The 27,575-nt window shown below is 41.5% G+C and overlaps 1 protein-coding gene and 1 long non-coding RNA gene across 34 annotated transcripts in view; one reads left to right on the top strand and one right to left on the bottom strand.

Moving 5' to 3' along the window:
• Positions 1–27,575, bottom strand: part of LYPD6B (LY6/PLAUR domain containing 6B) — a 170,125-nt gene that overhangs the window by 22,503 nt on the left and 120,047 nt on the right. For 4 of the 33 annotated variants that reach the window (XM_070241842.1, XM_070241847.1, XM_023622859.2 and 1 more), the window contains 2 exons: positions 20,273–20,437; positions 19,298–19,451 (listed from right to left, as the gene is read on the bottom strand). The exons of 26 other annotated variants lie outside the window; for them this stretch is intronic. The gene's annotated coding sequence lies outside the window, so the exon portion shown is untranslated. The remainder of the gene's footprint in view (positions 1–19,297; positions 19,452–20,272; positions 20,438–27,575) is intronic. 3 more of the 33 variants (XM_070241844.1, XM_070241850.1, XM_070241857.1) reach the window with 1 other exon arrangement.
• Positions 27–24,508, top strand: LOC138918767 (uncharacterized). Its single transcript, XR_011428491.1, has 5 exons — positions 27–188; positions 7,115–7,352; positions 9,090–9,218; positions 10,417–10,473; positions 21,848–24,508. It is a non-coding gene; the product is annotated as an uncharacterized lncRNA (long non-coding RNA).

The following is a 27,575-nucleotide window of genomic DNA, read 5'->3' as shown; positions in this document are numbered from 1 at the left end:
GCAAAGTCCATTCCCCTAACTCAGGCAGACTGATTTCCATTTGCTTTGGTGTCTGGGTTTCAGCAGCAGGCACTTACCCCAACTCATGGCTGTGCAGCCTCAAATTAGCACACTCACAGTACCAAATGACTCATCGTCAAAGAACTTTCCCATCTGACACTAATTAATCTTCCCTGCATCCCTCTGAGGTAAGTGTGGTGTGCTAATCGGCAGGTTATAAGGAGGGAACTGGGGATGAGGAGGTTACGGGTTATGCCAAAGATTATTAAGGGTGTCTTCTGGGCAATGAAGTCAGAATGCAGTAATCTGGGTTCGGTCTCCGTCCACTCCGGAATCCAGGCCTTATCCCCATGCTTGACCACTTTATCATTCTCTGGGCTTTTGTGAAGGTGCGGACAGAGTCTAGCAGATTTGTGCATTTCAAAAGGGGGAAAAATATCATAATTTGCCCCTGCTAAATACTTTAGATGTCTTTCCCACGATAATTCATATTAGAAGTCATCTCTCTCAGATCTGTTCCTGTAAAATTATCTTGTTAGGTAGATTTAGTACTGTCTCCTGGAAAAAGGGCTGAAAATAATACATCTTCATCCCTCTTCCTAGGAAATGCATGGTGAGGTTCACTCTTGCACCTTCAGAGGCACAGGCCAGCACACAGGAGTTCAGGGTTACTGCCTGTCCAGGCCTGTGAATGGCCCAGAGCAGAATGATGGCACAGCCTCCTTGACATACTCCACCCACGCCCTTGCTGCTCTGTAGCATACTGTCTCTGATCGGTTCCATAGAGCATGCATATAGCAAATACTTCAACCTTCTCTACCATCGGCCTTTATGACTTTGCCAAAGAGAATCAGGATTGGCTATTTGCAAGGGAGAAGCAAGCTTCAATCACCAAAACCATGTCCTTTTTCCTTTCCTGTTCCTCTTCCTCCTCCCCTATCCTAGATAAGGTCCTGACCCGGGGTTTCCCGCCTTTATGTTATTACTATTTCTTTCCTCAGGAACCATGTTCACTCTCACACAACCAACTCCATTCCTTGTCGATTTCTAAATCACCAGGCCCATCCTTGACCTGAGGAGGCTGGATTGTGAACCATGATTTTCTACCATTTTTATATAGCATGAGTTGGAGTAGATGACTTATTATTTCATTTGGGGAATGACTAGTCCTAATAGACATTAAAACATTCTCTTATGCTACAATAATTAAAACAGTATAGTAATAGCATACGAGTAGATAAGCAAATGGAATAGAATAGAAAGTCCAGAAATAGACTCAAATACACATGAGAATTTGTTACATGGTAAAGGTGGCTTCTCAATCCTGTAAGGTAAGGATATACTTTAAGAAGTTGAGTTGGGACAACTAGGTCAGGAAAAAATAATGTTGGATACATACCTTGAACTGTACACACAAAAAACAAAGCCATAAAAGTTTCAGAAGAGACAAGTTTAACACAGAATGTATTAGACAATCTTAAAGAATTATTAGTGTAATAATGATATAGAGGTTATGTTCACAAAAGTCCTTATATGTTATTGACAGATACTGATGCACTTACAAAGAAAATAATATGATATCTGGAGTTTGCTTTAAATATTCTCAAAATGGATGGGACAATAGGAAAAATAAGATTGGTAAAATACTCCCAACTGTTGAAGCTGGACGATGGGTAGTTGAGATTTATGATACTATTTTCTCTAATTTGCATATGGTTAAAATTTTCCATAATAAAATGGTTTTTTTAAAAGCACCAGAAGAAAATATGAGTGACTTCCTCGGAGTGGGGAGAGGCCTTTCTAACTATGATTCAAAACCCAGAAAGTATAAAATTAAATTTGACAAATTTGATAAATTCAATTACAGTACACAACAATAACTTCTGCATGGCAAAAAAAATACCATAAGCAAAGTCAAGAAGCAAATAATGACCTGGGGAAAATATTTTCAGCTCATACCACAGACAAAACAATGAATAATCTCACTGATATGGAAAGAGCTGCTAGAAATCAATAAGAAAATTATCAGCAACTCAACAGAAAAACTAGCAAAAAACATTAATAGACATTCCACAGAAAAGTAAATAAGGGGCTAGCCCCGTAGCATAGTGGTTGGGTTTGCGAGCTCCGCCTCAGCAGCCTGGGGTTCTCAGGTTCAGATTCCAGGGGCGGACCTACACACCACTCATCAAGCCATGCTGTGGTGGTGTCCCACATACAAAATATAGGAAGATCGGCACAGATGTTAGCTCAGGGTCACTCTTCCTCAAGCAAAAAGGGGAAGATTGGCAACAGATGTTAGCTCAGGGACAATCTTCCTCACCAAAAATAAATAAATAAGTACATAAGTAAAATGGCCTTTAAGTGCCTTGAGAAAAGTTAAGCATCTTTTTGAGTAGGAGAAGTATAAAGTAAAAGTATACTTTATAACTTCCAAATTTTCACTAGTCTGATAGATATAAATGTTTTCTGACACTCTCTTTTGAGGAGACCATGGGAAATCAGTCATTTTTATATATTGCTGGTGGGAATGTGACCCTTAAGAAGCAATTTGGTAACATTATTAAAATTTCAAGGGGCTGGCCCAGTGGTGTAGTGGTTAAGTTCGTCTACTCTGCTTTGGCAGCCCAGGGTTGCAGGTTAGGATTCCAGGCCCAGACCTAGCACCACTCTCAAGCCACACTGTGGCGGCATCCCACATAAAATAGAAGATAGGCACAGACGTTAGCTCAGTGATACTCTTTCTCAACCAAAAAGAGGAAGATTGGCAACAGATGTTAGCTCAGGACCAAACTTCTTTACCAAAAAAAAAAAAAATTTCAAATGCATTTGCCCTTGACCCAAAATCTCACTTCTGGGAATTTTTTCCACATATAGCCTGCATACATGCACAATAATATATTGCCATGATAGTTATTGCAGCACTGTTAGTAATAACAAATGATCAGAAACAACCCGTGTCCCTCAAAAAGAGTATATGCATGTGTGTGTGTGTATGTGTGTGTGTGTGTATGTGTGTGTGTATAGATAGATATATATATATATATATATATATATAGCCAGCCCTGGTGGTCTAGAGGTTAAGATTTGGCGCTCTCACAACCACAACCCAGGTTCATTTCCATTCAGCGAACCACATCACCCATCTGTTGGTCATTATGCTGCGGTGGTTGCACGTTGCTGTGATGCTGAAAGTTATGCCATCAGGATTTCAAATACCAGCAGGGTCACATGGTGCACAGGTTTCAGCAGAGCTTCCAGACTAAGACATATCAGGAAGGATCTGGCCACCCACTTCCAAAACAATTGGCCATGAAAACTCTGTGAATAGCAGCAGAGTATTGTCTGATATTGTGCCAGAAGGTGAGAGGAAGGCACAAAAAAGACCAGGCAGGGTTCCACTCTGCTGTACACAGGGTCACAAGGAGTCAGAATTGACTGGATGGCACTGATAACAAAAGTACAAATATATACATATACACAATGGAATATGATGCAGCCATTTAAAAAAATGAGGATGATCCCTATATCCTGCTGTGAAAAAAGTTCTAGGAGATATATATATATCTCTCTATATATAGATGAATGGAGATAGACAGAAATAGAGATATGACTATCTAATGTCATTTTTTACATTAGATAATGGAATAAAAACATGATACATATTTACTTATATATGCTTAAATACACTCAGTAACAATACATAGGAAACTAATAGAAGTGATGGCCTGTAGGTGGATGGGCAGAAGTAAAAAGTATAGTATAAGGGAACAGGTGGAAGGAGACTTCTCAGAATATACCTCATTTCAGTGTTTTGATTTTTGATCCATATGAATGCAGAAGTTATTAAAAACTTAAAGAGCTCAATTGGCTCTGTAGTTTATGATTAAGCATCTACTACATAGTTAAAGCTCTATAGTTCTCTCCAATGGACCAGGGGCCTGAAAATCCAAAGAGCAGATGACACAAAATAGCATTTTTGTTTGGCTTTGAAATGTATCATTTGATTGCAGGGATGAGATTACCAAACAATTTCACCATCCTAATTACATTTTGCTAATTCCTTTGGTAAAGTCCCCTGAGAGTTTAGTAAGAACACAGTCACAGCTGTCTGCAACAAGAGCAGATTATGAATGTAAGGAAGATAAACAGCCAGGAGCACTGGCTTCTTCCAGAACAGAAGCGTTGGATCCATTCAAGATATGGGGATTGTTGACTCTGAGCTACCCATCTCTCTTACACTACAGGCCAAGTGGTTCTACTTTTTTCATCCCCAAGGTCCATTTCTATCTTGCCCCGACTCTAGACCCCAGATTGCATCTTTAGAAGGATTTATCTAAACTAGATGTAGAAGATAGTTACCCATTTTTAAGATTAAAAATGCACAATTGCCAAGAAGAGTGTCTGACCCACACAAAATAACAAAATTATTACATTAACATGATAGATAATTTGAACAAATGAAAAAAACTCAGTTTTTATACACTCATAAGCCCACATTGCTTTAGTGCATCTAAATGAACAATTTCTGTTAGGCTCTTTGAAATATGAGAAATCGTTCATCTCCCATGCCTGCATTTGAGGTTCTGGGATCCCAGATTTCAGTCTTTGGAGTAGACAAGAGGAGGTGGCCTGGGAAGCCTCTCTCTTAGCCCCTAGCATGAAGGCTTCATGGGTAAGAGGGGGCTATAACCCATTCCCATAGGAAAGGATGCAATGGTGCCTTGTGTACATAGAGTAAGGGGAAATTCCTGCTAGCTAAGTGACAAGCTAAATATTTTGCTATAGCTGGGCTATTTCTTAGCATTTCCGTTTCCTTCCATATGGAATCCAGTGTTAAAAGTTAGTGCTAACATTGCACAAGTTACTTAACCTCCCTGTGCCTCAGTTTCCTCATTATAAAAAGCAGATAATAAAAAAATAATGACCTCTAGTGAGTGAGTTCACATGTCTCAAGCTTAGAATAATGACTGGAAGATAATACAAACTCAATAAATTCTAGCTACCCACAGGTAACGTCTTAGAGGTATGTTTAAAACTCTCTTCGGAGCCAGCCTTCCAGGGCTACCTCTTGAGAAGTTACAGAATACATCCTCTGTCACCATTTTCCTTAGACTAATTAGCTATAGTACAAGTGGAAATTATTCACTTCATAATTTCAACTTTACTAGTGTTGAATGATTTACATAAATCCTGGAGCTAGGCAGTCCCAGAACTGCATTCCTTTCTTTGGCAAATTTGTATGTCTTCCTCCAAAGGCAGTCTTTGTTCACCACCTCTTGTCCGGGAAATGACTTCAGGCTGGGGTTAGGCAGAGAATATCAATCCCTTTCCCCACCCTCTACGCAAGGGCTTGGAACCCCGGGGAGCAGAGGAAGGCACTGCACACAGACTAGGGCAGAACCAACCAGCCCTGCCTTGATAAGAGACCCTGGGTGGGGCCTATTTACAAATGGGAGAGCAGTGATGCAGTTAGACTCCAGGATCTGGCACCTCTGACCCTCTGTTTCCATCACAAGGGGGTATTAAATTGTCATGATCTGGAAACAAATGGGAGAAAAGAGTATTTATAATCAGTAGTTTAAATGTGTGCTTGTCTCTCTCCTACAGTCTCTTCTTAACATTATCCAAACAGGAGAGGAAAAGGAACCAGGAATGCTGCATCCAGGCAGAGACCATCTAGAACTTTATAAAAATGTTCCCCCAAATCACGTGATCTTAGGGAAGCAAACGGAATCAAACTCTGTCCGTGATGGGAAATGAGAGGACATTTTCTTGGCTAATTATTTGAAAAATATACCTTTGCCTCACTCAAAATTTTCACCCAGTATTTCTTTCCTTATACTTTCCTCATTTAAAATGTACATTTTAATTAATTTCATAAGATAATCCAATTTATACACTCTAGATGGACTTAACACAGTTGTTCAGTTATTCAATCAGTATTGATGGACCACCTACTATGTGCCAGGAATTGTTGTGTCCACTGTTACAGCTTCAACCCCTAAAACAAAGTTCCTGCACAGAGATCTGACTTTCCAATGATTTGTTAATGGTTTCCTCCATGCACCCTCACACAGAATAACCTCCTTTTTAAGCTAACATTTATTGAGAGCCTGTAGGTGTCAGACACCTAACACCATTAATTCATTTAATTCTCACAACACCCCTGTGAGGTGGGTGCTAATATTATCCCCACTTTACAGGTGAGGAATTTCAGGTTTTAAAGAGAGGAATTTGAACTTTAAGTTTAAATTAACTTACCCAAGGCTACAAAGCTAGTAAATCATGGATAAAATTTAAATTCAGGTCTAATTCCAAGCTCCTCCATCCTAATCCCTATATTATACTGCCTCCCAAACTTCTTAAATGGCAAGCCAGGATGGATATATTTGGTTTATAATAGTCTCTTCTACCTTTTCTTTGGTTTGCTGTGATTCTCATCTTCTGTACAATGCCTTCTGAGCATCTAGAAAATGATCACTTGAAAACAACTGTATCAAGTCATGACAGAGCAGCCTAAGAAATGACAGCCATTTGTACATAAATATTTAAATATATGCACTGCACTCCATTTAGTGCATTATTCAAATTCTGGGCTTATACAAAAAGGTTTCCAGAACTTACCAGCTGCTTCCTTTTGTGATCTCAATGGTTCTCACCCAAACAAGACTCAAAGGACCCATTTTCCAAATCAGCTTCCTTCTATTTACACCTGGTCATTGATGTCATTTGCCTTCATTTCTGCCAACCCCACACTGACTAGGCAGGAGAATCCATTTGAATTCTCTCTCCCTAATTGCTTCCTTTCTTTCTCTCCAAACCTTGCATTTTTTTTCCCCCTAAAATCTCCTAAGCTGAAACCATAGTTCAGTGAAGTGACTGTGATTAAGCAAATCATGAACCGGCTCTGGGCGTCACTGTAATTGCTCTCATCAGGGACACTTCCCCGGCTCTGCTGGTAGGAGGCCTGGCCAGCCTAGAATACCTGCTCCCTGTCCGTGGGCGGAGTGTCAGCGGATGGCAATCAGGCTGCTGTTTTACCAGGTTAATGTGAGACTGTTCAAATTTGGGGCTTCAGAGCCTAATTATTCTCCTCCATTTCTTTAATCAGTCCACTGAGAAAACCTTGCCTTTAATCCCTGGATGCCCCAGAAGCCCATGCAACTGTTCAGGCTGTGGTGCCAGATTCTCCAATGGGAAGAAGAAATGTGAGCAAAGGGAGGTACCCGTCTCCCCTCTCACCATATTCAAGCTCCCTGAGGGCAGGAGGAGTCTTTTATCTCCAGCAATGGGTTTGGCACAGAGCGGGGCCCAAATGTTGGCTGAATATTGTGGAATGAAGAAAGGAGGTATGAAAGTAAAATCACGTTTTCTTTTAAGGAACACTTTATGGGACAATGGATTTAATAAGAAGAACAGACACTAGCATAGGGGATGTGCATACTGCATGCTAAAATGAGAAGGCAGGAAAGACAGGGACTTGTGAGTGCTAAGTCACATGGCTAGTGCTCAGTACCTATCTTACAGCAAAGATTATCTGACTTCTCACCATTAACTCAAAACACTTAAAGGTTGCAAATCTGTATGAGAAAGAGATAGAGACTGAAGTACAGAAGTATCAAACTGACATGCAATCAGGAGCTTTCCTCAGGAATACAGCAGCAACTGTAATAAGCAACATCCTAACAAGCCCGATTTGGTTATGAAATCCTTCAAGGAAAATTCCAGAACCTCAGGAATTTAACACTTTAATGAGACCTACCAGGTAGTTATACAAAAAAACAGAGCCACCCCTGCTTAGGCTTTTAGTTAACTTCCTATACCTTACGGCAGTGGCAGCTTATGAAGGAAAGCAGAGAGTGCAGGTTCCCTGGACCCCGCAGGAGGACAGCCCTAAGAAAACTGGGTGACGTTCTGCAGCTGCGGCATGGCCACCCATCACATTTGGCTTCCTTTTGCGTGGGTAATTCCGTTGAGCCTGGATTGGAAGTGTCATGTTTCAGCATCATCAATCCAAATTTATCTCTGGAGTTCTTCTTAGCTGAGAAAGTACTAATCAAATAAACTTTTAAAATTGAAAATGCATATACATAAATATATATACACATATCCCATATATTTGTGTGTATGTGTGTGTATATATATATATATATTCCTTGTCTAGTTCTTCAGTAAACATTCTTGAATACCTACTGTGCACTGTATGAGGAACTAGAAATAAAAATTTAAGTAAGACATGGTCCATGCCCTAAACTGATCTGAATGTAGCGATGAAGGCAATCCAGGTACAAACGGCCAACATGTGGCAGCTGCTATAAGGACAGTGGATTATGAAGCATGACTAACTCTATTTCCTTTTCTAAAAATGAGGTAGCTTTTGTAGGTAGTGAAGCATATTATTAATGCTGAAACCATGCAGGGAAGCTCCCAGAAATAAGCAAATTCTGCGAAGAACAAATCTGCAGATGTTTAGTTTGGCCAAGGAGAGGAACTGTCTCAAGAAAAAATTTTTTTCTTTAGACAAAAAAAGGAAGCATGCAAGCTGAGCCTTTGCTTAGACATCGCCGGAGGGAACGAATGGGTGCAGACAGGCACTTGGATCTGCACACTGACCAGGCATTGTGTGGGGGCTCAGTCTACACAACCTAAACCAGGACTTGGGTATCCTGGTACTTCGAGGATTTTCAGCACACTCCATAGCTCCCTTGTCCCCATTCTTGGCTCCAAAATGTCACTCTTCCAACACAGTTCAATTCTTCCAGAAGCATAAGCTACACTAGATATATCAAGCTTGGGAGGGGGGACATCAATTTTTACTGATCACCAGCTTCCCCATCACAAATTAAACCTCCAGTGCAGTAAGTGGTACCTAGCATACCCCTCCCCTCCCCATAGAGGTTACTGCAACACGTTCACCTTATTTTCCTGAAGGCATTCTAGTTATCTAAAAACAATGGTATATTTCCCTGTGATACAAAATGAAATAATCATCCCATACATGAACAAGTATTTGCCACCCCTTTATGAAGCCCTAAGAGCATTCACTCTTACAATGGACATAACTTAATACAAGAACTTATTTTCAGGGCATATAATTGACTAGGAACAAGTTGAATGCAAAGTCATGTGGACTGGTAAAATACATAATCTCCTGAAGCCAGCAAAGGGCTGTTTTGCTGTTTTGGATTGAAGCGGTTGACTCAGTGAATCCCGACGTAAGTTATGATAGTCTGGGGGGCATCCTCACTGGAACTTTCTCCCTGTTGGTTGTGAGTACCTACAGAGTTTTAAAAAGGTTACACTGACTTGGGGACTGACTGCCAAACTCATTCCAACTGGGCTTAGAACGGAGTTCACCTTGAGTTAGTTTTCAAGAGAGTATCATACCCAAACAACTTATTTACCCAGCTTCTAAGGTCTTCCACATCCATTTCAAATCCTTAGAATTTCAATCTTGCTTTGGGAGGATATAGAATTTCAAGTATCCTTCTGATAATTAAAGGACTTCTACTGCCAGCATACCAAAAATAGTAGGTACTTGAATAGAATAGTAGTAGAATATCATAGATCAAAGTTCTACTAAACAAATCCATAAGAGGTACCTGCTGTGTGGTCAGCAGTTTGATAACCACTGTGGAGTTTTAAAATATAAGATTTTATAGATGAGGAAACTGTGACCCAAAGAGGTCAAGGGGCTTAGCCAAGGACACCTTGCAAATAAGTGGCAGAATTCCAGGACAGTAGTCCTAGTGTTGTCTCTCTGTTCTGTAATTTTGCTGTCACATCACGCAGCCTCCTTGCTAAGTACCACGAGAGGGAGAAGACAGAGCATGGAAGGACCTGAGGGTGAGCTGTCAGGGATATTGGTAGGTGACAAAAAGGATGGAGCGTCTTCATGGGGAAAAGATAGAGAGACGGACAAAGAGCATGACCATGGGGTTGGAGGCAGAAAATAGGGAGACTATGACTTACTGAAATGGGATGTGTATTAGTAGGAAGTGGGAATAGAGTTTGAAGGGAAAACTAAATAATCAAGGAAGTTTCAGAAATTCAGAGTCATGAGTTGAGTTTTGGTTTTCAAACAATGAGACTACTTTTTGAAGGAGACTGACATACAGAGTTTAAGAAAGTTGACATGGTGTTTGTGTGGTAGAGAGGTTAAAGGGGTAGGAGGTGGGGGGCAAAGAGTATAGGTTTTGGAATTCAGGAGGGGGTGGCGAAGGGGCTGGCATTGTTCAAGGTGTTGAGATGGGTATGCTTTGCAGAATTCATCACCCACATTCATTTGCACATTGTTGTGCAACAGCAAAATACTCTAAAATGACAGTAAAAATACTCTGGTTACCAGGAATAGAGCATATAAAAGAGAATGAAAATTGGTATTTACAAATTTATGATGGATTATCATTTTAGGTTGGTCGACTTAAAACTTGTGAGATACGCTGTCTCCAGGCTTCAGGATTGACAAAGGTAAAATTACCTGGCCCTGGTTTAGTGGAACTTCCTGCTCTTAGCCACCCTGTCATCAGGTTGGACTGGAAGTAGCCCACAGGCCTGCTGGGGTTCCAACAGATGAAGGGGATCTGCGTGGGGTGGGGGTACTCTGGGTCCCTCACCCAGAATTAAATGAGAATGAGCCTAATTTTATAAAATTACTTTTATTAGGATATTTTTTAAAATTTCATTTCAGTAAAGGGTTCCATAGCTTAAAACATTTGAAGAGCACTGATCTAGTCCAGTGTCAGGCACAGACAAGCAGGACAGACAGGTGTAGGGCCTGGTCCAAGATCAGAGAGTGGGTGAGGCCACCTGAGGGGCATTTTCAACTGCTTTAATTTGGGAACTGACACAGATTTTGAACAGCAAAGGGAATAATCAACAAAATGAAAAGGCAACCTATGGAATGGGAGAAAATGTTTGCAAATCAATATCTTATAAGGGGTTAATATCCAAAATATATAAAGAACTCATATAACTCAATAGCAAAAAAACAATCTGATTAAAAATGAGCAAAGGACCTGAATAGACATTTTTCCAAAGAAGACATACAAATGGCCAACAGGTACATGAAAAGGTATACAGCATCACTAATCATCAGGGAAATGCAAATCAAAACCACAATGAGATATCATCTGTTAGGATATTATCAAAAAGACAGGAGATGACAAATGTTGGCAAGGATGTGGAGAAAAGGGAACTCTTGTGCACTGTTGGTGGGAATGTAAACTGGTGCAGCCACTATGAAATATGGTACAGGTGTTCCTCAAAAAATTAACAGTAGAATTCCCATATGATCCAGCAATCTTACTTCTGGGTATATAATTGAAAGACATGAAATCAGTATCTCCAAGAGACAGCTGCTCTCCCACGTTCACTGCAGCATTATTCACAATAGCCAAGATATAGGAACAACCTAAATGTCAACACATGAATGAATGAAAAAAAGTGTGGTATATATTTTCTTGGTATATGTGTGTAGAATATTATCAGCCATAAAAAAGAAAGAAATCCTGCCACTGGCGACAACAGACATGGACCTTGAGGGCATTATGCTAAGTGAAATAAGCCAGACAGACAAAGGCAAATACAGGATGATCTCACTTAGATGTGGAACCTGAAAAAGTCGAAATCATAGAACAGAGAGGGGAATGGTGGTTGCCAGGGGCTGGGGAGTGAGGCAAATGGGGATATGCTGGTCAAAGGGTATAAACTTTCAGTTCTAAGTTCTGAGGATCTATGCACAGCATGGTGACTACAGGTAATAATACTGTATTGTACACTTGAAATTTGCTAAGAGAGCAGATTTTAAGCGTTCTTGCCATAGGAAAAATGTAGCTTTGCAAGGTGATGGATGTGTTAATTAACTTGATTGTGGTCATCATTTCACAATGTATACATATATCAACTCATCGTGTTGTACATCGTAACACAATTTTATTCATCAATTTTATATACACTTTTATTTGTAACTTTTACCTCAGTAAAGCTGGGGTTGGGGGGAGTGAGATTTGGGCAACTAGGAAGTCAGAAAACAAAAATCATTTAATGTCCTCTGAAGCCTCTGGGCCAGGATTCCTTTCAGGGCCTTTACCGTGCCTGTGGCAGAGCCAGTGCCCCGAAGCCCTAGGAAGACCAACACGGGCGGTGGTACAAGGATCAGGACACAGCCCCTGCATACACCCAGCCAGGCTGGGCTCAGAGCAGTAGGCACAGTGCACACCCAGAGCTTGCTTCAGTGTTAGGCTTCCTGCCAACAAATAAAACTTAGGGTGCTTCCAATAAGAAAAGGTCCTGGTTAATACTTTTCTCCAACTCATTCATTTTTCAACACTTATTTGTTTCTTTTCCGCCTCACTTTAGACTCCTTTTAGAGACTAAGATAATTCCCCCCCATCCCCCAAAAAAGAAAAACACCACCAACAACAAAAAAGCCACCTTGGGGCTGTCCCCATGGCCAAGTGGTTAAGTTCGCGGGCTCTGCTTTGGTGGCCCAGGTTTTCGCCAGCTGGGATCCTGGGTGCGGACACGACACCACTCACAAGGCCATAGCAAGGCAGCGTCCCATATAGCAGAGCCAGAAAGATCTACAACTAGAATATACAACTATGTACTGGGGGGCTCTGGGGAGAAGAAGAAGAAAAAAAAAGATTGGCAACAGATGTTAGCTCAGGTGCCAATCTTAAAAAAGAAAAAAAAAACCTACCTTAAGAAAAGAGATGTGTGCACCCTGGGGGATATAAAAAAGTGCTGCAGGTTTGGAATTCTCACTGTTACCAAAGAATTATGACCCCAGAAGCGGAGAATCATTAAATTGGCTGGTTTCACTTGTACAACAGCACATAACATTGTACTTGCTACTGCATGGCCCACTGAATTAGGAAGTTTAGGGGAAAAAAGCACAGCACAGCCCCTATTAAATCTGTCTTTTTGTATTCCATTCATAAAAAGTATTCCCCTCCCTCTTCACCCAGGGCCTACCGTCACCCTAACTGTATTTATTGAGACAGACAGTGTCTTTGCTGAAGCGAAAGCGTTTCTCTTCTCTGACAGCAAACACTGACTACATCTTCCCAGAGAAAAGAAAACCAGAACCCACCTTCTTGCCAGTTACAAAGGGACAGACTCTCCAATTCTGGTCTTTCCTTTCCTTTTCTCATTGTCAAGAAAAATAAACAAAAGCGATAAAATTTTGTAGAAAATTTCGACTGAAGCTATAGCTGTTTCCATTTTAACTTAGGTTGAAAATTTCCTACCAGTTTTGTGAATTATCTAATCTAAATAAAAGAACTCCTAAACTAACTATGCTGCCGAGGATAAATTTAGGAAAACCGGGCTGAATACAGATGATATACAGACCAACAGAGCAAGACAAGCTTTCCCCTGGCAGGAAAGCACGTGACCATTGCAGGACGGAGAATGCTGAGGGGTTGTGACTTTGCTTGCAATGACATTAGTGGCAAGAGTCATTTCCAAAAGACACTGTACGTTATGAATTCACAGCAACTCTCTGTGCTGATTAACTCCTCAACATCCAGAATGCTCAGTTTAAAAAATAATAAATCAAAATGACCTTTCAGGCACTTCCTAACACGGCAAACAGAAATATATCCCAGTTAGAAATCCGGGGGAAAAATTATGTTTGTGGCACATGTGCTGATCTGAGCAATAGAACCCGTTTTTTTAATCACCCAGTCAGGAATATAAAATCTCCTTAAAATAAGTTACGCAGCTCTCTGTGCTTCATAAGCAAGTCAACATGGATGCTCCAGATTTTACCATAGTTATCGTCTCTGTCAGCTAGCTGCTGAGAGTTATGGAGATGGGTGGACTCGGTTTGAGACATGAAACATCTTGCGTTGCCTTTGAAAGTCATCTGCATAATTGCAGAGCTTTCTAATCCCCATCGAAGACCCATAATTATGCCAGGAGAAATTGAGGGTCTCTTATCCCCAGTCTGATAACTTGATGCACAAACTTCCCTTTTGATTCTTCCTAAACCATGTCACTTAAGCATCGCTGGGAAAGGAAAGCAGGCCTCCCAGCATGCACTTCTCTCTCTTTCCTGCCACTAGTCAGTGACTCTAAAATCACTGGGCATAGCTGGAACTTTCTTTCCTAACTCCCAAACTTGGAAATTTACAAATTGGCTAATGAAGAAACAATTAATCTCCCAATCATTGGAGCAGCCAGACAAGAATGAAAATGGATAGATGTACACTTTTAGTCTTGAGCTGGATAAGAAAAATAATTTCCATCCCACCAAGCTCCACAGGGCTGCCTTTCATCCCATCGGGAAGGCAGAAAGCATGCTTTGTGCAGACTGGCCTGGCCTCTGACGGATTTATTGACAAGACCTACTGGCTGAAGCAAGCACAGGGATACACCCTTGTTGAGAGAGAGGACTATATACCACCGACAGGTTTCCAGGACCTCATAAAACAGTCGTTTGCCTTAGAACATCATGTCTACAATGCATTAGTATCTGGAAGAAAGCATTAAAGACATTTCTCAAGTTTAAAGGAAAACAAAATTTCAAAAGCAAGGTGAGTTAGCTGCCAGCGTCTGCCTGAAGTCACTGGAGATGCAGCTCTGAACTCGGACAGGCTCTGCTCTATGAACAGGGCACATCTCCTGCATAGCTTCCATCACTTTGGTTGTTTGTTGTGGGCTAAAAGGACAGGACCTAAAGGCAGCACTCCTCACTCTCATTTGGGAGGGGGGGAGATGGTAAAATGATAGAAAACTGAGTTAATTTTGCACAGACTGCTAGACCGCAGTGGTGACAAGATGCTGTCTTTATTTTACATTTTCAATAGATGAAAAATAAATATTAAAGCTCTGACATTATCAGATGGCAATAACGGAAAGAACAAGGAACCATTGCCTGTGTGTTGCATTTTATCTAAAAAGGCTGTGCTAATTGCTGCTCAGCCCGAGTATTGAAATCTCCAGCCTCCAGTGGAGCACTTGTTATTCTCAAGCTTAGGGCATCCTAGATTTAGCCAGTCAGGAAGACCTGGTCCGGATCCCAAACTTCGGCTCTGCTCGTCACTGGTAGGAACCATTTAACCTCAGCAAGTTGCTTAACTTGCTCGTCTCAGTTTCCTCATCTATAAATCAGCACAATAAAATTTCCATTTCATGGCTGTGGTGAGAAGTAAATGATAAGAAACAGTGAGAATTAAGTGAACTAACAATAATATGTTTCACAATGCCTGGCCTACAGTAAATGCTCTAATAAATGTTAGTGTCCTTCCAGTCTCTTTTTTACTTTCAATTGTGGCAAAGAAACTCTTGGGGGAAGGAGACAGTGCCAGGCCGTGTAAGAAGTTGACACTGTGTGAGCCTTCTTGTTGAGCAGTAAATTTAGCTGAATCACTATCAGTCCTGTCAGCAGGCTCTGCGTGCTGTCTGCTGAAGTTGCTCATTGCAGGGAAGGTGTCATGAAGGGCCCAATAGGCGTGAGATTTGTTGACGGAGCATTAGCCATTTGTTCCAACCCCTTGCAGATCCCACAGAACAGCATCCCGCTCTTGACTCCCAAAATGCCCGCCCTCTAAGCCAAAAAGCAATGCATGAGTTGTCTCATTGCCCTTGGTCACTTACATCCATTTTCTGCACAAAACCCAACACTACTGGCTCCCAAAGCACAAGGTGAAAGGACTAAGAGGCAGGAGGAAATGGTCAGTTGGAAGAATAGCTAAGGTACCCCCAATTACAATAAACATCTCTCTTTCCTGCCAGGATGCTAAAAGCAGGATCCCAGCCAGCTTTTCAAGTTACTATCTTAGTCAGTTGGCCACACATTTGATGGAAACAGAAGTCCAACAATGGAAAAAGAAAAGCTTTTCCCCACCAAATGAGGAGTGCTTGGAAATGCATTTGAAGAAAACTGCCATAGTCGTGTTCCAAGTTTACTCTCTCCATGCAGTGCTGATGGAATTTACCCAGTTCACGTGCTTGGGAGCCGTTTCTCTAACTACTGACGCTGCCAATTCCACCTGCAATCTAAAATACCAGGCTGTTCATTTCATTCCTCATCTCTCCACATGTAATAACTGAAACACCATTTTTCATGCTCTAGAAAATGCAAACGCAGCTGAATTGATCAGCTTCAAATCTTCCCAAATGATTCAACTAAGGATGAAAGCAGATGAGACATTTCAAAGTAAAGATAGTTGGATGTGTTAGGGCCTGGGGATAGAGAGTGTGTGTTTGGGGGACGGTCTCTTTTTAGTAGAATTGTTATTGGTTTAAAGTATAGGTGCTACCCTAACTTTAAAGTCCATCAGATATGCATCCCAGATGGCTGCGTATGGCATCCTTTAGATCAAATACCACTGTCTTAGAATCTGTCTGTAGAATCTGTGGGGTAACTAGGATGTAGGTGCCTACAAACAGGACCTGTCAATGGCCTGTAGTCACCTGATTAGCCTGCATGGCCCAACAAAGCCAAAAATCAGACACAGTTTGGAAGTCTACGAGTCAAATAGTTAAGGTAAGGGTGAGAAAGTCAGTAGTTAACATGACCAAGTGCAAGCCACAGGTCTGGGAGTCAGGAGGTCATGGGGGCAGGCAGAACTGCCTGGGTCATCCAGGGTCTGGAATCCAGGCACAGGCCACTTATCAACAGAGGCTTTATTCCCTTCTGTGAATGCCCTTCCATCCTTTCTAAAACTAATCATCAACTCCTTGCCCTGCAAGGCCCAGCTCAAATTCTACTTGTCCTGGATCTCACCACCAGGCAGCTGTCTGCTCTCTTGGACACACATTTACTGGGTGTTATTTATTATACGGTAGAAAGTAATATAAACACACACCCAACTATATGTGTATATTATCAACAAAGTATAATAATTATATATCTCTTTCCTTCTCTAGACTATAAACTTTTTTGAAGACAGGAACCATATGCCATATATTGAGTACTGTATTAGACACAGAAGATTCACAAATAAACGTCTCTTTGAATTTTAATGAATGAAGGAGAAGATTAGTAAGCAGTTGCTTTGGGAGCAAGTAGAAAAGAAACAGGTGATTAGTAAGGTCGAGGACAGGTAAACGAAGGTAGAGTATAGGCAAACAAATCTCCCTTCCTTTTTGACATGGTTACCAGGCTACTAAATCAATGGAATTCCACACACAACCTGGATTTTGGCAAGGCAATACATAAAATTTTTTATCACTGTGGAAATGATGGCAAATTATGAGGTAGCAAATAATGTTTTTCAACAGATGAGCCTTAACCCTAAATGTTCTAGCAGTATACCGTAGAACTTTGTCTTTATTGGAGCTGTTTAACATTTTTATCAACTACTTAAACAAAGATAAGATTTCCTATCAAACCTACTGAAGGCACAAAGCCAGGAAAGACAGCTATTATGTTTCATAACACAATCAGGATCTGAAAAAAGAGCTGATAGATGACAGCATCAAGCTGAAACCAACACGATGTTAAATAAAAAGTTATGCATTTTGGTTCAAGTTATCAACAGCATAGGCACAGAATAACCAAGACCTTGATAGACAGAAATTAGTTTATGTGAATTTTCTAGTAATTAAAAACACCCTGTCATATACAGGAATAGTGCTGCTGCTTAAAGAAGCTAATGCACAGCAGAGCCTCATCTTCAGATTACAACATCTGGACCAAGCAAATTCCTCTCCACGAGTCTGACCACCTTTGGAATACAACGTCCACTTCTAATTAGAAGGCTACAGATACCCCGGGTGGAGAGGAGTCTAAAACCTCTGCCTTAATTAGAATATTTGAGAGACCTCCACTTGCTTGCCCAGAGAAATGAAAACTTCAGTGCAACGAAGGGGAAATTGAGAGTTAAATTTCAACTGGTAACTTTTCAAATAGTTGGAGAAGAGAAAGTTACTTCAGAAGATGACTTCACAAAAGCTTCAGGGAGATCGATTTGGGGTCAAGTTTTGAAATGCTCAACAAGGGAATGGGCTGCCTGAAAGCAAGGAGCTTCCCGCCAATGGAATAATTCCAGTAGAGGAGGAACGAGCAACCGCCAACAGAGATGCTGTCAAATGGATTTCTGCACGGGGAGATTAGGATCCCTGAAGGAAAGGACCTGAAGTCCCTTTCAATTCTGTGGTCTTCAGTGGAGAGGAGAGACCAGAGGGACTGGAGATCGACATCTCAAATCACTTGAAACAATCGCATGCTGGGTCAACTCAGACTTGAAATCACCTATCTGAGAAAAGCTTTGCCCTCACAAATCCACACATGTGGTAAAGTAGCTTTTATGGCTCATGATGACTGGTCTGAGTATCCTGCTGTTGACACCTTAATGTAAAGACGCATATGGAAAATGAGTGAGAAATGAGCAAAAGGGGAAAAAGAGAAAAAAAGAGCCTGCAAGCTGCAAAGCATGGAGCTTGGGGTGAAGACATACAATTCAGAATGGAGAGGGGTAATCACAATGCTGTGGGTTCTCATAGAGATTAGTGGTTTTTATTGTAAATCCTGGGAAAGAAACCACAGAGCAAATTTCAGTCGTAGAGTATTTTCCTCTTAAACCAGCACAACCACTTCTCCTTCAGCACCAATAGCTCCAATGTTCTTATAGTTCCAAATAGTGGAGAATAGCACTGAAAAAATATTTGTCTCTTATTCAAAACCTTTCCCTCTGATCATGTGTTACTGAAAACATCTGGCCTTTCTTGAGTTCTCCTTTCCCTATCCTCCTGCACTCCCACCCCCAACCACAGCAACAACAGGCTGGGGATTTGGACTAAAAAAAATTGAACTAAAAAAAGCTCTCATGTAAAGAATGAGAAAAACAGAATTCCTATCCTTGGGTTATAAAAACTGAAAGGTAAGGGGAATTTTATAGACCCAGAAAGTGATGAACTGAAGAGAAAGACATCAAGTCTACCCAAAAGGTGATAAAATATTTTATTTGTTTTTTGGTTGTGAAAAAGAAAATAAATCATTAAAATGACTGTCGGAATGCCTCAAGGATAAGGGCATCGCATAGGACTTGGCTATAAATGTTGTAGAGAGTAATAAAAGAGTTGGTTGTGTTTCCTTAGCATTTGTCTGGGCTGAGTCCTCCTATTTCAACACAGGAATCATGGGCAATGGTGAAGTCAATGTGCCACAGGGCATGCATCATTGCCTTTCCATGCAGGCCGTGACCAAGAATCCCAGAGCAGCTGCCCCCGCCTATACCCACGTTTCCTTCTAACACTGACCCTGTAGGACACGCCTTCCAACTGCCAGGGCTTCAGGATCACAATTTATTTTCACAGTTACTAATTATTTCATACATACCTGCTTAGAAAACAAGTATTTTTTTAGTCATTATTTTTCTTAGTCCTAGGAATTCAAGATGAAGAAGGCAAGGTTCCTGCCCCAAGGAACTCAGTCTACCGGCTAAAGGGCCTTGGATTAATTCTGATGTTGTTCAATGATGTATTTCAAGTGCCTGAAGATAGAGAAAGGTGACAGAGTAGGTGTTATAAAAGCAACTGTTGATTTTATTTAAACCCAGGAAGGATTAGTTAAGAATCTGTAAAAGAGGTCGGAGATTTTCAACTAACCCACAAACTTACATTTTGTCTTGAATATTTTTTTTTCCACATGTCAAGCTCTTCCATGAACATGTGATTGCTCAACTAAGTCTCAATAGATAGCTCCACTCAAAACTAAGTTTCTCTAGATCTGCAATGAAGATAAATATTAAGAATTTGGAAACAAACTGAATTTTGGAATGAACTGAAACTAAACACATGTGCCAATCAATATGGATCTCTACAACTACTCATACATCCAAATTTGATCTAGGATAATTCAATTTCTTATTTGTCATGCAAATTATATACAATAGGACTTAAGAATAGTACTGAGAACAGTGACATTATAGGGGATGGTAGTATTTGCCAAATGGAAATGACTCTAGCTACCTTTCAGTAGTCCTCATCTATGATGGCACAGGTCTTCTTAAGTGTCAAGGCTCTCTCAGCACCATCACAAGGACAGGGCCTTATGGGGCTTTACTAAGATCCCCACCGAATACTCAGTGATCAACCAGCAGCACTACTCAGAAGAGATAGGCAAGAAGTTCCCCCACCACCATTCATTTTCATATCTTTGCCCTATAGATCAACAACAGGCCAGCTGGAATGTCTGGTCACTCATGTAATCATTCTACATTGACCATTAAGGTGGCCACTTTTGACTATACTGGACAATATAATTTCTCAAACAGACACATAGCTGAAAACCCGGACCTACAAAGTATCTTACCAGAATGAACCATGGCTCCACGTCCGGGGCACATTTATATCATTCATATGACTAAACCGGAAGCTTGGCCCTAGAGTCCACTGCCTGGAGATTCTTATTCAATTGAAACTGGATGACTCAGGGGGAACGGTAATGATGGGGTGAGTAATCGTTCTCTTGAAGTCCCTAGTTGGGAGAAAGGCAGTTGTTCATTACCTGACAGGACAGGTTTCTCAGGCTGGCCGAGAACAGAACAAATAAATCAATGTCACTTCCTCCCTAACATCTTAAAACTCTATATTTAAAGTCAGCATTTCAGCTCACAATTCAAGGAAAGCTATCCACAGAACTACCTGTTTGGCCTCTGGTGAGAACAGGGATCAACGAGATAGGGGAGAAATGGCAGAGAGGACATTTGCAACCTCAGCAGAGAGAAATCCTACAGGAACACCACCCGGCTCTCTGCTCTTGGTCACTGCCTCGGTGAGTCTAGGAATGCTTTCTATCAAACTAACACTAGGTCTTATTCTAACAGGGTAAACACACATGCTGACAAGTGAAAGTAAAGCCTCTAATATGGCAGTTCATCTTAAAGACTTGAAAATTGAAAACATTTTCCTTTCAGAGTCTTAACCAATCTCAGGAGCAAATCCATGAATGCATTAGGGATTTTCATTTCCCAGTTAATCTGAATCTCCCCACTTTTTGCCATATTGCATTACTCTAATTTACCCTTTTCAGAGAGATATGCTAAAATTCTGTCCACTTGCAACTAGTAGACAAGTAAGTCCTGGAGAGCTAATGCACAGCATAGTGAATACAAACAACAATATTGTGTTATAATCATCAAACTCACTAAGAGACTAGATCTTGATTATTCCCACCACAAAAAAGAAGTGACAACTCTGTGATATGACTGAGGTGTTAACTACCACTACAGCAGCAACCCTATTACAACACAAATGTATCAAATCAACACACTGTACACCTTCATTTTACGCCATGCTTTATGTCAATATAGTTCAATAAAAAAATTTTTTAAATACTGCTTAATTACAAAGGAAGTGCTACTAAAAAATATAGAAAATAAACTGATTTAATAGATGGCAAGTAACCATCTACATTACTGCCTTGTATTAGAGTCTGCTGGCTAATACCTAAATAGGTTTGCACCATGTGTGATTTTAGCAACAATCTGATTGGATATACTGCTAAGATTTGAAAGAAAACCTAACTAAAAAGGCTTGACCACACGCCTGATCAAAGCATAGCTAAAGTTTAAACACACAAGAGAAGCCAGGGCCCTATGATCAGAGTGTGTGCTGCAGGTGACATTATCCTCCAAACACATTTATTCACCGTCCTTCTGGTGGTGCCACACTGGCTGGTTAACACAGATCTGCCATCTCTGAGTAAGCACCCTTGCCCTGATCATCCTAACATGGATCCACATTTGGAGAACGGCGGGGAAACACAGCTAATAACAGGACTCCATGTTCACAGGTTAAGAGTGGAAAGTGACTGTGGTGAGAACAGGAGAATCGTCCATGGGCTTGTCATGTTTACACACAGAAGTTGTTTTCATCTCTATTCCAGAAAGACTTCCTGAAGATGAAATTTCAAGAGCTGCATAAGGTTAAATTTGAAATGCTGTGCTTTGGTTGGATTGCTGATAACAACCTTTCAAGAAAGAGCCACTGGATTATAAAAGGATTATAAGAAAGTTGCTAAAGTGCCTGTTACTGTGGACTAGAAGTTGATGGCTGCACGTGCAGATGTGTGAATATGCATTCTAACCATCTTCTCCCGCTCAGCCTTCCTTGCCAAGAGCCAGCCTAGAGCAAAGTTCTTTTTTTTGTTTTTAATTCCCTTCCTGCGTTTGTTGTTATGCAACCATCTTTACTGCTAGAGAGAAGAAAAAAAAACAGGAGGGGCATACCCAAACTTTCAGGTATTGTCTTCCTACAACTCGGGTCATAAAACCAACAAGAAATGGGAACAATGAAACCCAACAAACCTAGGGCAAGTCAAAACTGCAGCAAATTCAAGAAAATACCACGTCTGAAACATCCTCTGGCGATAAGGTGACTAAACCTCGTCTCCAGGAGGCACGAAGGGACTTTTGTGTGCACTCGAGGACCTTGTGGTAAACCAGTGTTCTAAGCGCACTAACTCATCCTGCTCACCACTGTCCCAGGAGGCCGAGCTGCCTCTCACCTACCTCCCCCCACACACACACCCTTCTCCTGGGCACCGCCAGTCCCCTCAAATAGGCGCTGTTAGCCAAAGCCAAAGGCAAACTAACATTAATCAGTGGAGCCTACTAGAAACAAAGGCGCAGGCTTTGGTAGTGCTGGTTGATCAAACAGAAGGGAGCTAAAGGAGTACTGGTCTGTTGGCCCGATCCATCAGAGGAAGCAATTCCGTTTATACTGAGGAAAGAACAGCCCCAAAGGCCTTGGAAACGAAAGAAGCTTCCTGCCTGTGTTCTGTTCTCTCATTTGTCCTAAAGGCAGGCTGAGCTATTCAGCTGCAACCACCAGGAAAGCACTGTTTGGAGAGTCTCTGCTGTAGAGACCTGCCCATCAGGTTTTCATCTCTGTGCGGGGGGGATAAACTGTCCCAGCTGGTTTGAATAAGAATCAAACGATGCAAGCATCCACAAAGGAAAAAGTGCTTAATGCCAGAGAGGATTATAAACTCTTCAAGATGAGCTGAAGGAAAAGATTATAAAGGTGACAGGGTTTCCACTGGTATGCCGAAAGCAGCCCTAGGCTTTCTTGCTTACAATCAAGAAATCTGGCCCTCAGGGAGTTTCCTGGTGAGGGAAGGGAGAGACGATGGAAGGGGAGGGGCAGCCAGCAACACAGGTCTCCCTAGTCCCTATCCCACCTTCTGCCTTCTCTGGTGGGGCTGTGCATGTCCTGATTGCCTACCTTCCAGCTCAGATTCTGGCTGGAGTCTAGGGTGAACACACACATATGCAGAAGTTGTGGCAAACACTCCCAGCAGCCAGAACAGTCGGTGATGCTAACCTGAGTCAACACAGGAGGACGAGGACATCAGAAGCAGGAGGCTTTTTGTGGGGTCAAGAGATAACAAGATTTGATGGAGAGAAGATGCTAGATGGATAGAATAACTGCCTTTAGGTCTTGGACTGGTGGTCTCTTCCCCATCCTAGTGCTAAATGCAAAGTCCTAGCTCCTAAACGTGCTCCACACCCTCAAACTGAGGAAGGGGTTGCAGGCCCATTAATAAGATATGGGTGCCATGGGCCGAGTCATCCACAGCTGCGAGGGTGACCTTATAAATGTCGGCAAAACTTGTCACATTCTTAGATAAACTCCCTGGTACTACCTGGAGTTTGGACTGAATTTAGTTCCACAAATATTGTATAAAATAGAGACTGTCAACCCACCTTTTGCCTGGGATAGTCCTCAAACAAAAAGCTAAATAAACACAGCATTCCTGTTTTGGAGCTGAGCCTTTCTGAATACCTGAAGCCAAGAACAAGAGGCTACCCAAAAGGCCAGGGAGGGCTTTATGAAATATTCTCATTCTGCAAATGCTTCCCCAGCAAACAAGCAGTGACACCATGACCTTGACCACCACCATCCCCAGACATCCCCTCCACATACACACCCAGGAGAATTACTCTCTGTTCCCTGGGATTATGAATGTCTTTATTATCTCCAATTACGGTCTCCTACGATGTGACTGGACCCATGTTGGGGCACACAGGTGTACCCAGAAAGGCTTAGTGTCCCTCGCCAATCCTCCTGCTTCTAGAAAAACGACATGGTCTAACATAGAACTCTGCTAAAAGTCAGGTAGATTTAGTTTCCATTAACTTGACAGGCATTTGGGGTTAATGCATGGAATGTGGAGCCAGTCTGCCTGGGTGGACCCAGTTCTGCCACTCAGTAGCTTTATGACATTGGGGGAAGTTACTCAATCTCTCTGTACCTCAGTTTTCTCACCTATAAAATGGGGATAAAAATAGTACTTATAAGATTTTGTAATGACCAAATGCATTATGACATGTAAAGGACTTAAAACAGTGCTTGGCATATAGTAGGAACAACATTAATATTTGCTATTATTATTACTATCTTTATTATTATACTCTTGGGTATGTTACAGAAGACCTCTGTTTTCTAGACTTATCTCAGATGGGCTGACAACACCATCCCTACTCCAGGATGGTTTAAGGCAAAATAAAATAATTTTAAATAAACTAATCTCAAAGTGCTTTCATATCAAAGTTAAGAGCTGATAAATTTTAAATGGCTATGAATTCTTTGCAGCTATTCCATTAAGAGGTGGAGTCTATTTTCAACTCCCTCCCCTATGGGCTGGCCCTACAACCTTCTTTGACAATAGAACATGCAACTTCCACTCCTGTCTTCTTGCTGGTCAGTTCTGTCATGTGAAGGAGACTTAGCTAGTGGAAACCACATGACAGAGATGAGCCATCCCAGCTGAGGTCCTCTAGATCAAGGACTTCCCAGGCACCACCTGAGTATGCTGGCATGAGTGACCCCAGGTGAGACTAACAGAGCCCAGCCCAAATGGCTGACCCACAGAATCAGAAGCCAATGAAATGGTTGTTGTTTTAAGCCACTAAGTTTGGGGTGGTTTATTATTATGCACTAGATAACTGATACAGAGCCCTAAACAAATGAGGCTTTATTATCAATAGCATTTCAAACACAAACACACACAAGAAACCAGGCCACTTGACTATTTGCCAGCAGATTTACCAACCACCACATGGTGCTTCCAAGCTCTCATCCCACCCACCTACAGCCAGTGAGGCCTCCACAGTCAGCAAATTAACTTGGGAAAAGCTAAGAACAATTAATGATCAAATCTGGGGAGATGGAGTCAAGCTTTCTGCATCAAGATAGGTGCCAAATTAGGTCTGTGCAGAGGGGGTAGTGGGACCACATGATTTTGTTCCTTTTGTCTGTGAGAGAATGTAGTGCAGGAAATGACAAGATTTGGCTTCCTTGGAAGTAGCTTTATACCATGAAGTAGTTAGATACCTTCAAGGCGTGAGCAACCAATTCAAGGTCAGTGTCACCAGGGGAGAATCAGGGGGAGCTCCTCAGAACCAACCACGTAATATGCATGGTCCAGACACGTGGTTCCAAGAACGCAGGAAGCCCCGAACACCTTCATTTTTTCTGCTGGTCGCAGCAAAAGAACGATTACATTCTAAGCTTTGATTTTGCTGTGACCTAAGCAAAACCCTGTCTCACTCCACAATACGGGGGGGTGGGGTGGGGGGACTCTCAAGTTCCGTAGATAAGCGTTTTCTCATCTGTAACATGTAGGAAAACCTGATAATCAATTTTGTAGGAAAATCACTCTGAAATATGTTATAGGAGACTTCTGAAGCTAAAGTCCCTGTTATAAACAAAGCCACCACATCTAAATGAAACAATCTTACCCATTAATTTGATAAGTTGGATCAGCCACAGTGCTAAAGGTTCTTAGGTGGAGGCCAGGAGCATTTGTCTATGCATATATTTGTTTGTTCATCTATTTCTTGAGCACATACTTTATACTATCTGTTCTGTGAGTGTGTGAACATGGGAGAAGGTTGGTGGGGGACACAGAAGTGGGGATGGCAAGAATTACGTCAAGTAGCTAAGCCATTTCATCTTCCAAGAGCTTACAGGTCTGGTCATCTCAAAAATCAAAATTACCTGCTTGAAGCAGCTCAGAGTAACCCAGCTGAGTCCTATCAAATTATGCATTGATTGGCGCTAATCAAGTTCTAAATCAGGAGAGTTCAGAAAACTTCTGATTTCATGGAGTTTCAGAGCTGACTAGATGTACGTGGTCCACAGATGAAGGTGGCAAAATGAAGTAATTTACCCAAGGACTTGCAGCTAATTTCCATGCAGAGTCAATTCTGGGTCTCCTGGGCTCCAGGCCAGCAGGACTCCTGCCGCACTCCATAGAGACCCCTTGCAAGATACAAGATGTTCACAATGTGAGGGGGCACGGACACCCCACAATTTCAACCCAGCTGTCAGCAGACAGAAATTGGCTTTCCAATGTGATGACAGAAGCTCTGCACCTGTCACATGGGAGCAACTGAAGGATACAACTTCTTGTGGAATAGACTTAAAGGTCCTCTAATCATATACACTTAATAGAGTGCTCAGTAGCCATTAAAATAGGCTGAGAGCAAAGCCACAAGAAAATGCTATGTCAAATTTAAAATTCAAAACTTAGACTTATAGTAACTATGTGAACCAACTATACACAAGGGGAAAAGCAACAGCAAAACAGAAGAAAGTGTTTGTGACCATCGAGTTGGCATCTTTTAAAACTGGGTGATTTTTAGTCTTCATTATTTCTGCTGTTCTCCATAGGCCAAACATTCTTTAAAAATCATGAACCACTTATATATGTTTGAATGTTTTGGCTACCTCAATACAGGAGAGAAGAATGTCAATGGTAGGTGGTGGGCAAAGGGCATGTGGGCAGAGGCAAGTGTGAAAGTCAACCGGTGCGCCAGCCATAAATACCTGCATGTGGCTCGAAGCTGCAGCCCGGGTCTGTGCTGTTCAGTTCATCCCTGTTCTGCCACTTTTTGGCTTGGCTGTCTACCTTTCGACAACTTACTTAATCTCTTTAAACCTCAGTTTCCTCGACTATAAAAGGCTGATATTAACAGGACCTTCTTCAAGGGAATGCTGTGTAGATTGAGAGAGAATAATGCAAATAAAATGCTTAGTCTGGTGCCTGGTAGAAAGTAAGAGCCAATAAATGTTAGCTGTCATGGTGGTGGTAATAGACATGGTTAATATTAGAGGTATTATTTTTATTACCATTGTTATCATTATTATTATGGTTACCATTATGATGATGATGATGTTCCTAACACTGTGTTGAATACCATAACTAAAAAGGCATTAAGTTTCCTTGCTTTGGAAGATAACCCAATGATCTCCATACAGCTCAATGTTGGACCGTCACTTCTCTGATCTCTATATTCTTTGGTTTATTAACAGCAGACTCTGGTCTTTTTTTTCTTTTTTGAAGATTGGCACCTGAGCTAACATCTGTTGCCAATCTTTTTTTTTTCTTTCTTACTCTCTCCAAAGTCCCCCAGTACATAGTTGTATATTCTAGTTGTAGCTCCTTCTGGTTGTGCTACGTGGGGCACTGCCTCAGCATGGCTTGATGAGCAGTGCCAGGTCCTTGCTCAGGATCTGAACAAGCGAAACGCTGGGCCAGTGAAATGGAGCACATGAACTTAACCACTTGGTCACGGGGCGGGCCCCCAACAGCAGACTCTTAAGCA

Source organism: Equus caballus, chromosome 18, assembly GCF_041296265.1.
Source record: "Equus caballus isolate H_3958 breed thoroughbred chromosome 18, TB-T2T, whole genome shotgun sequence".
NCBI classification, from domain to species: Eukaryota; Metazoa; Chordata; class Mammalia; order Perissodactyla; family Equidae; genus Equus; species Equus caballus.
The sequence above is the reverse complement of the archived record's forward strand: the minus strand, read 5'-3'. Positions and strand labels throughout refer to the sequence as shown.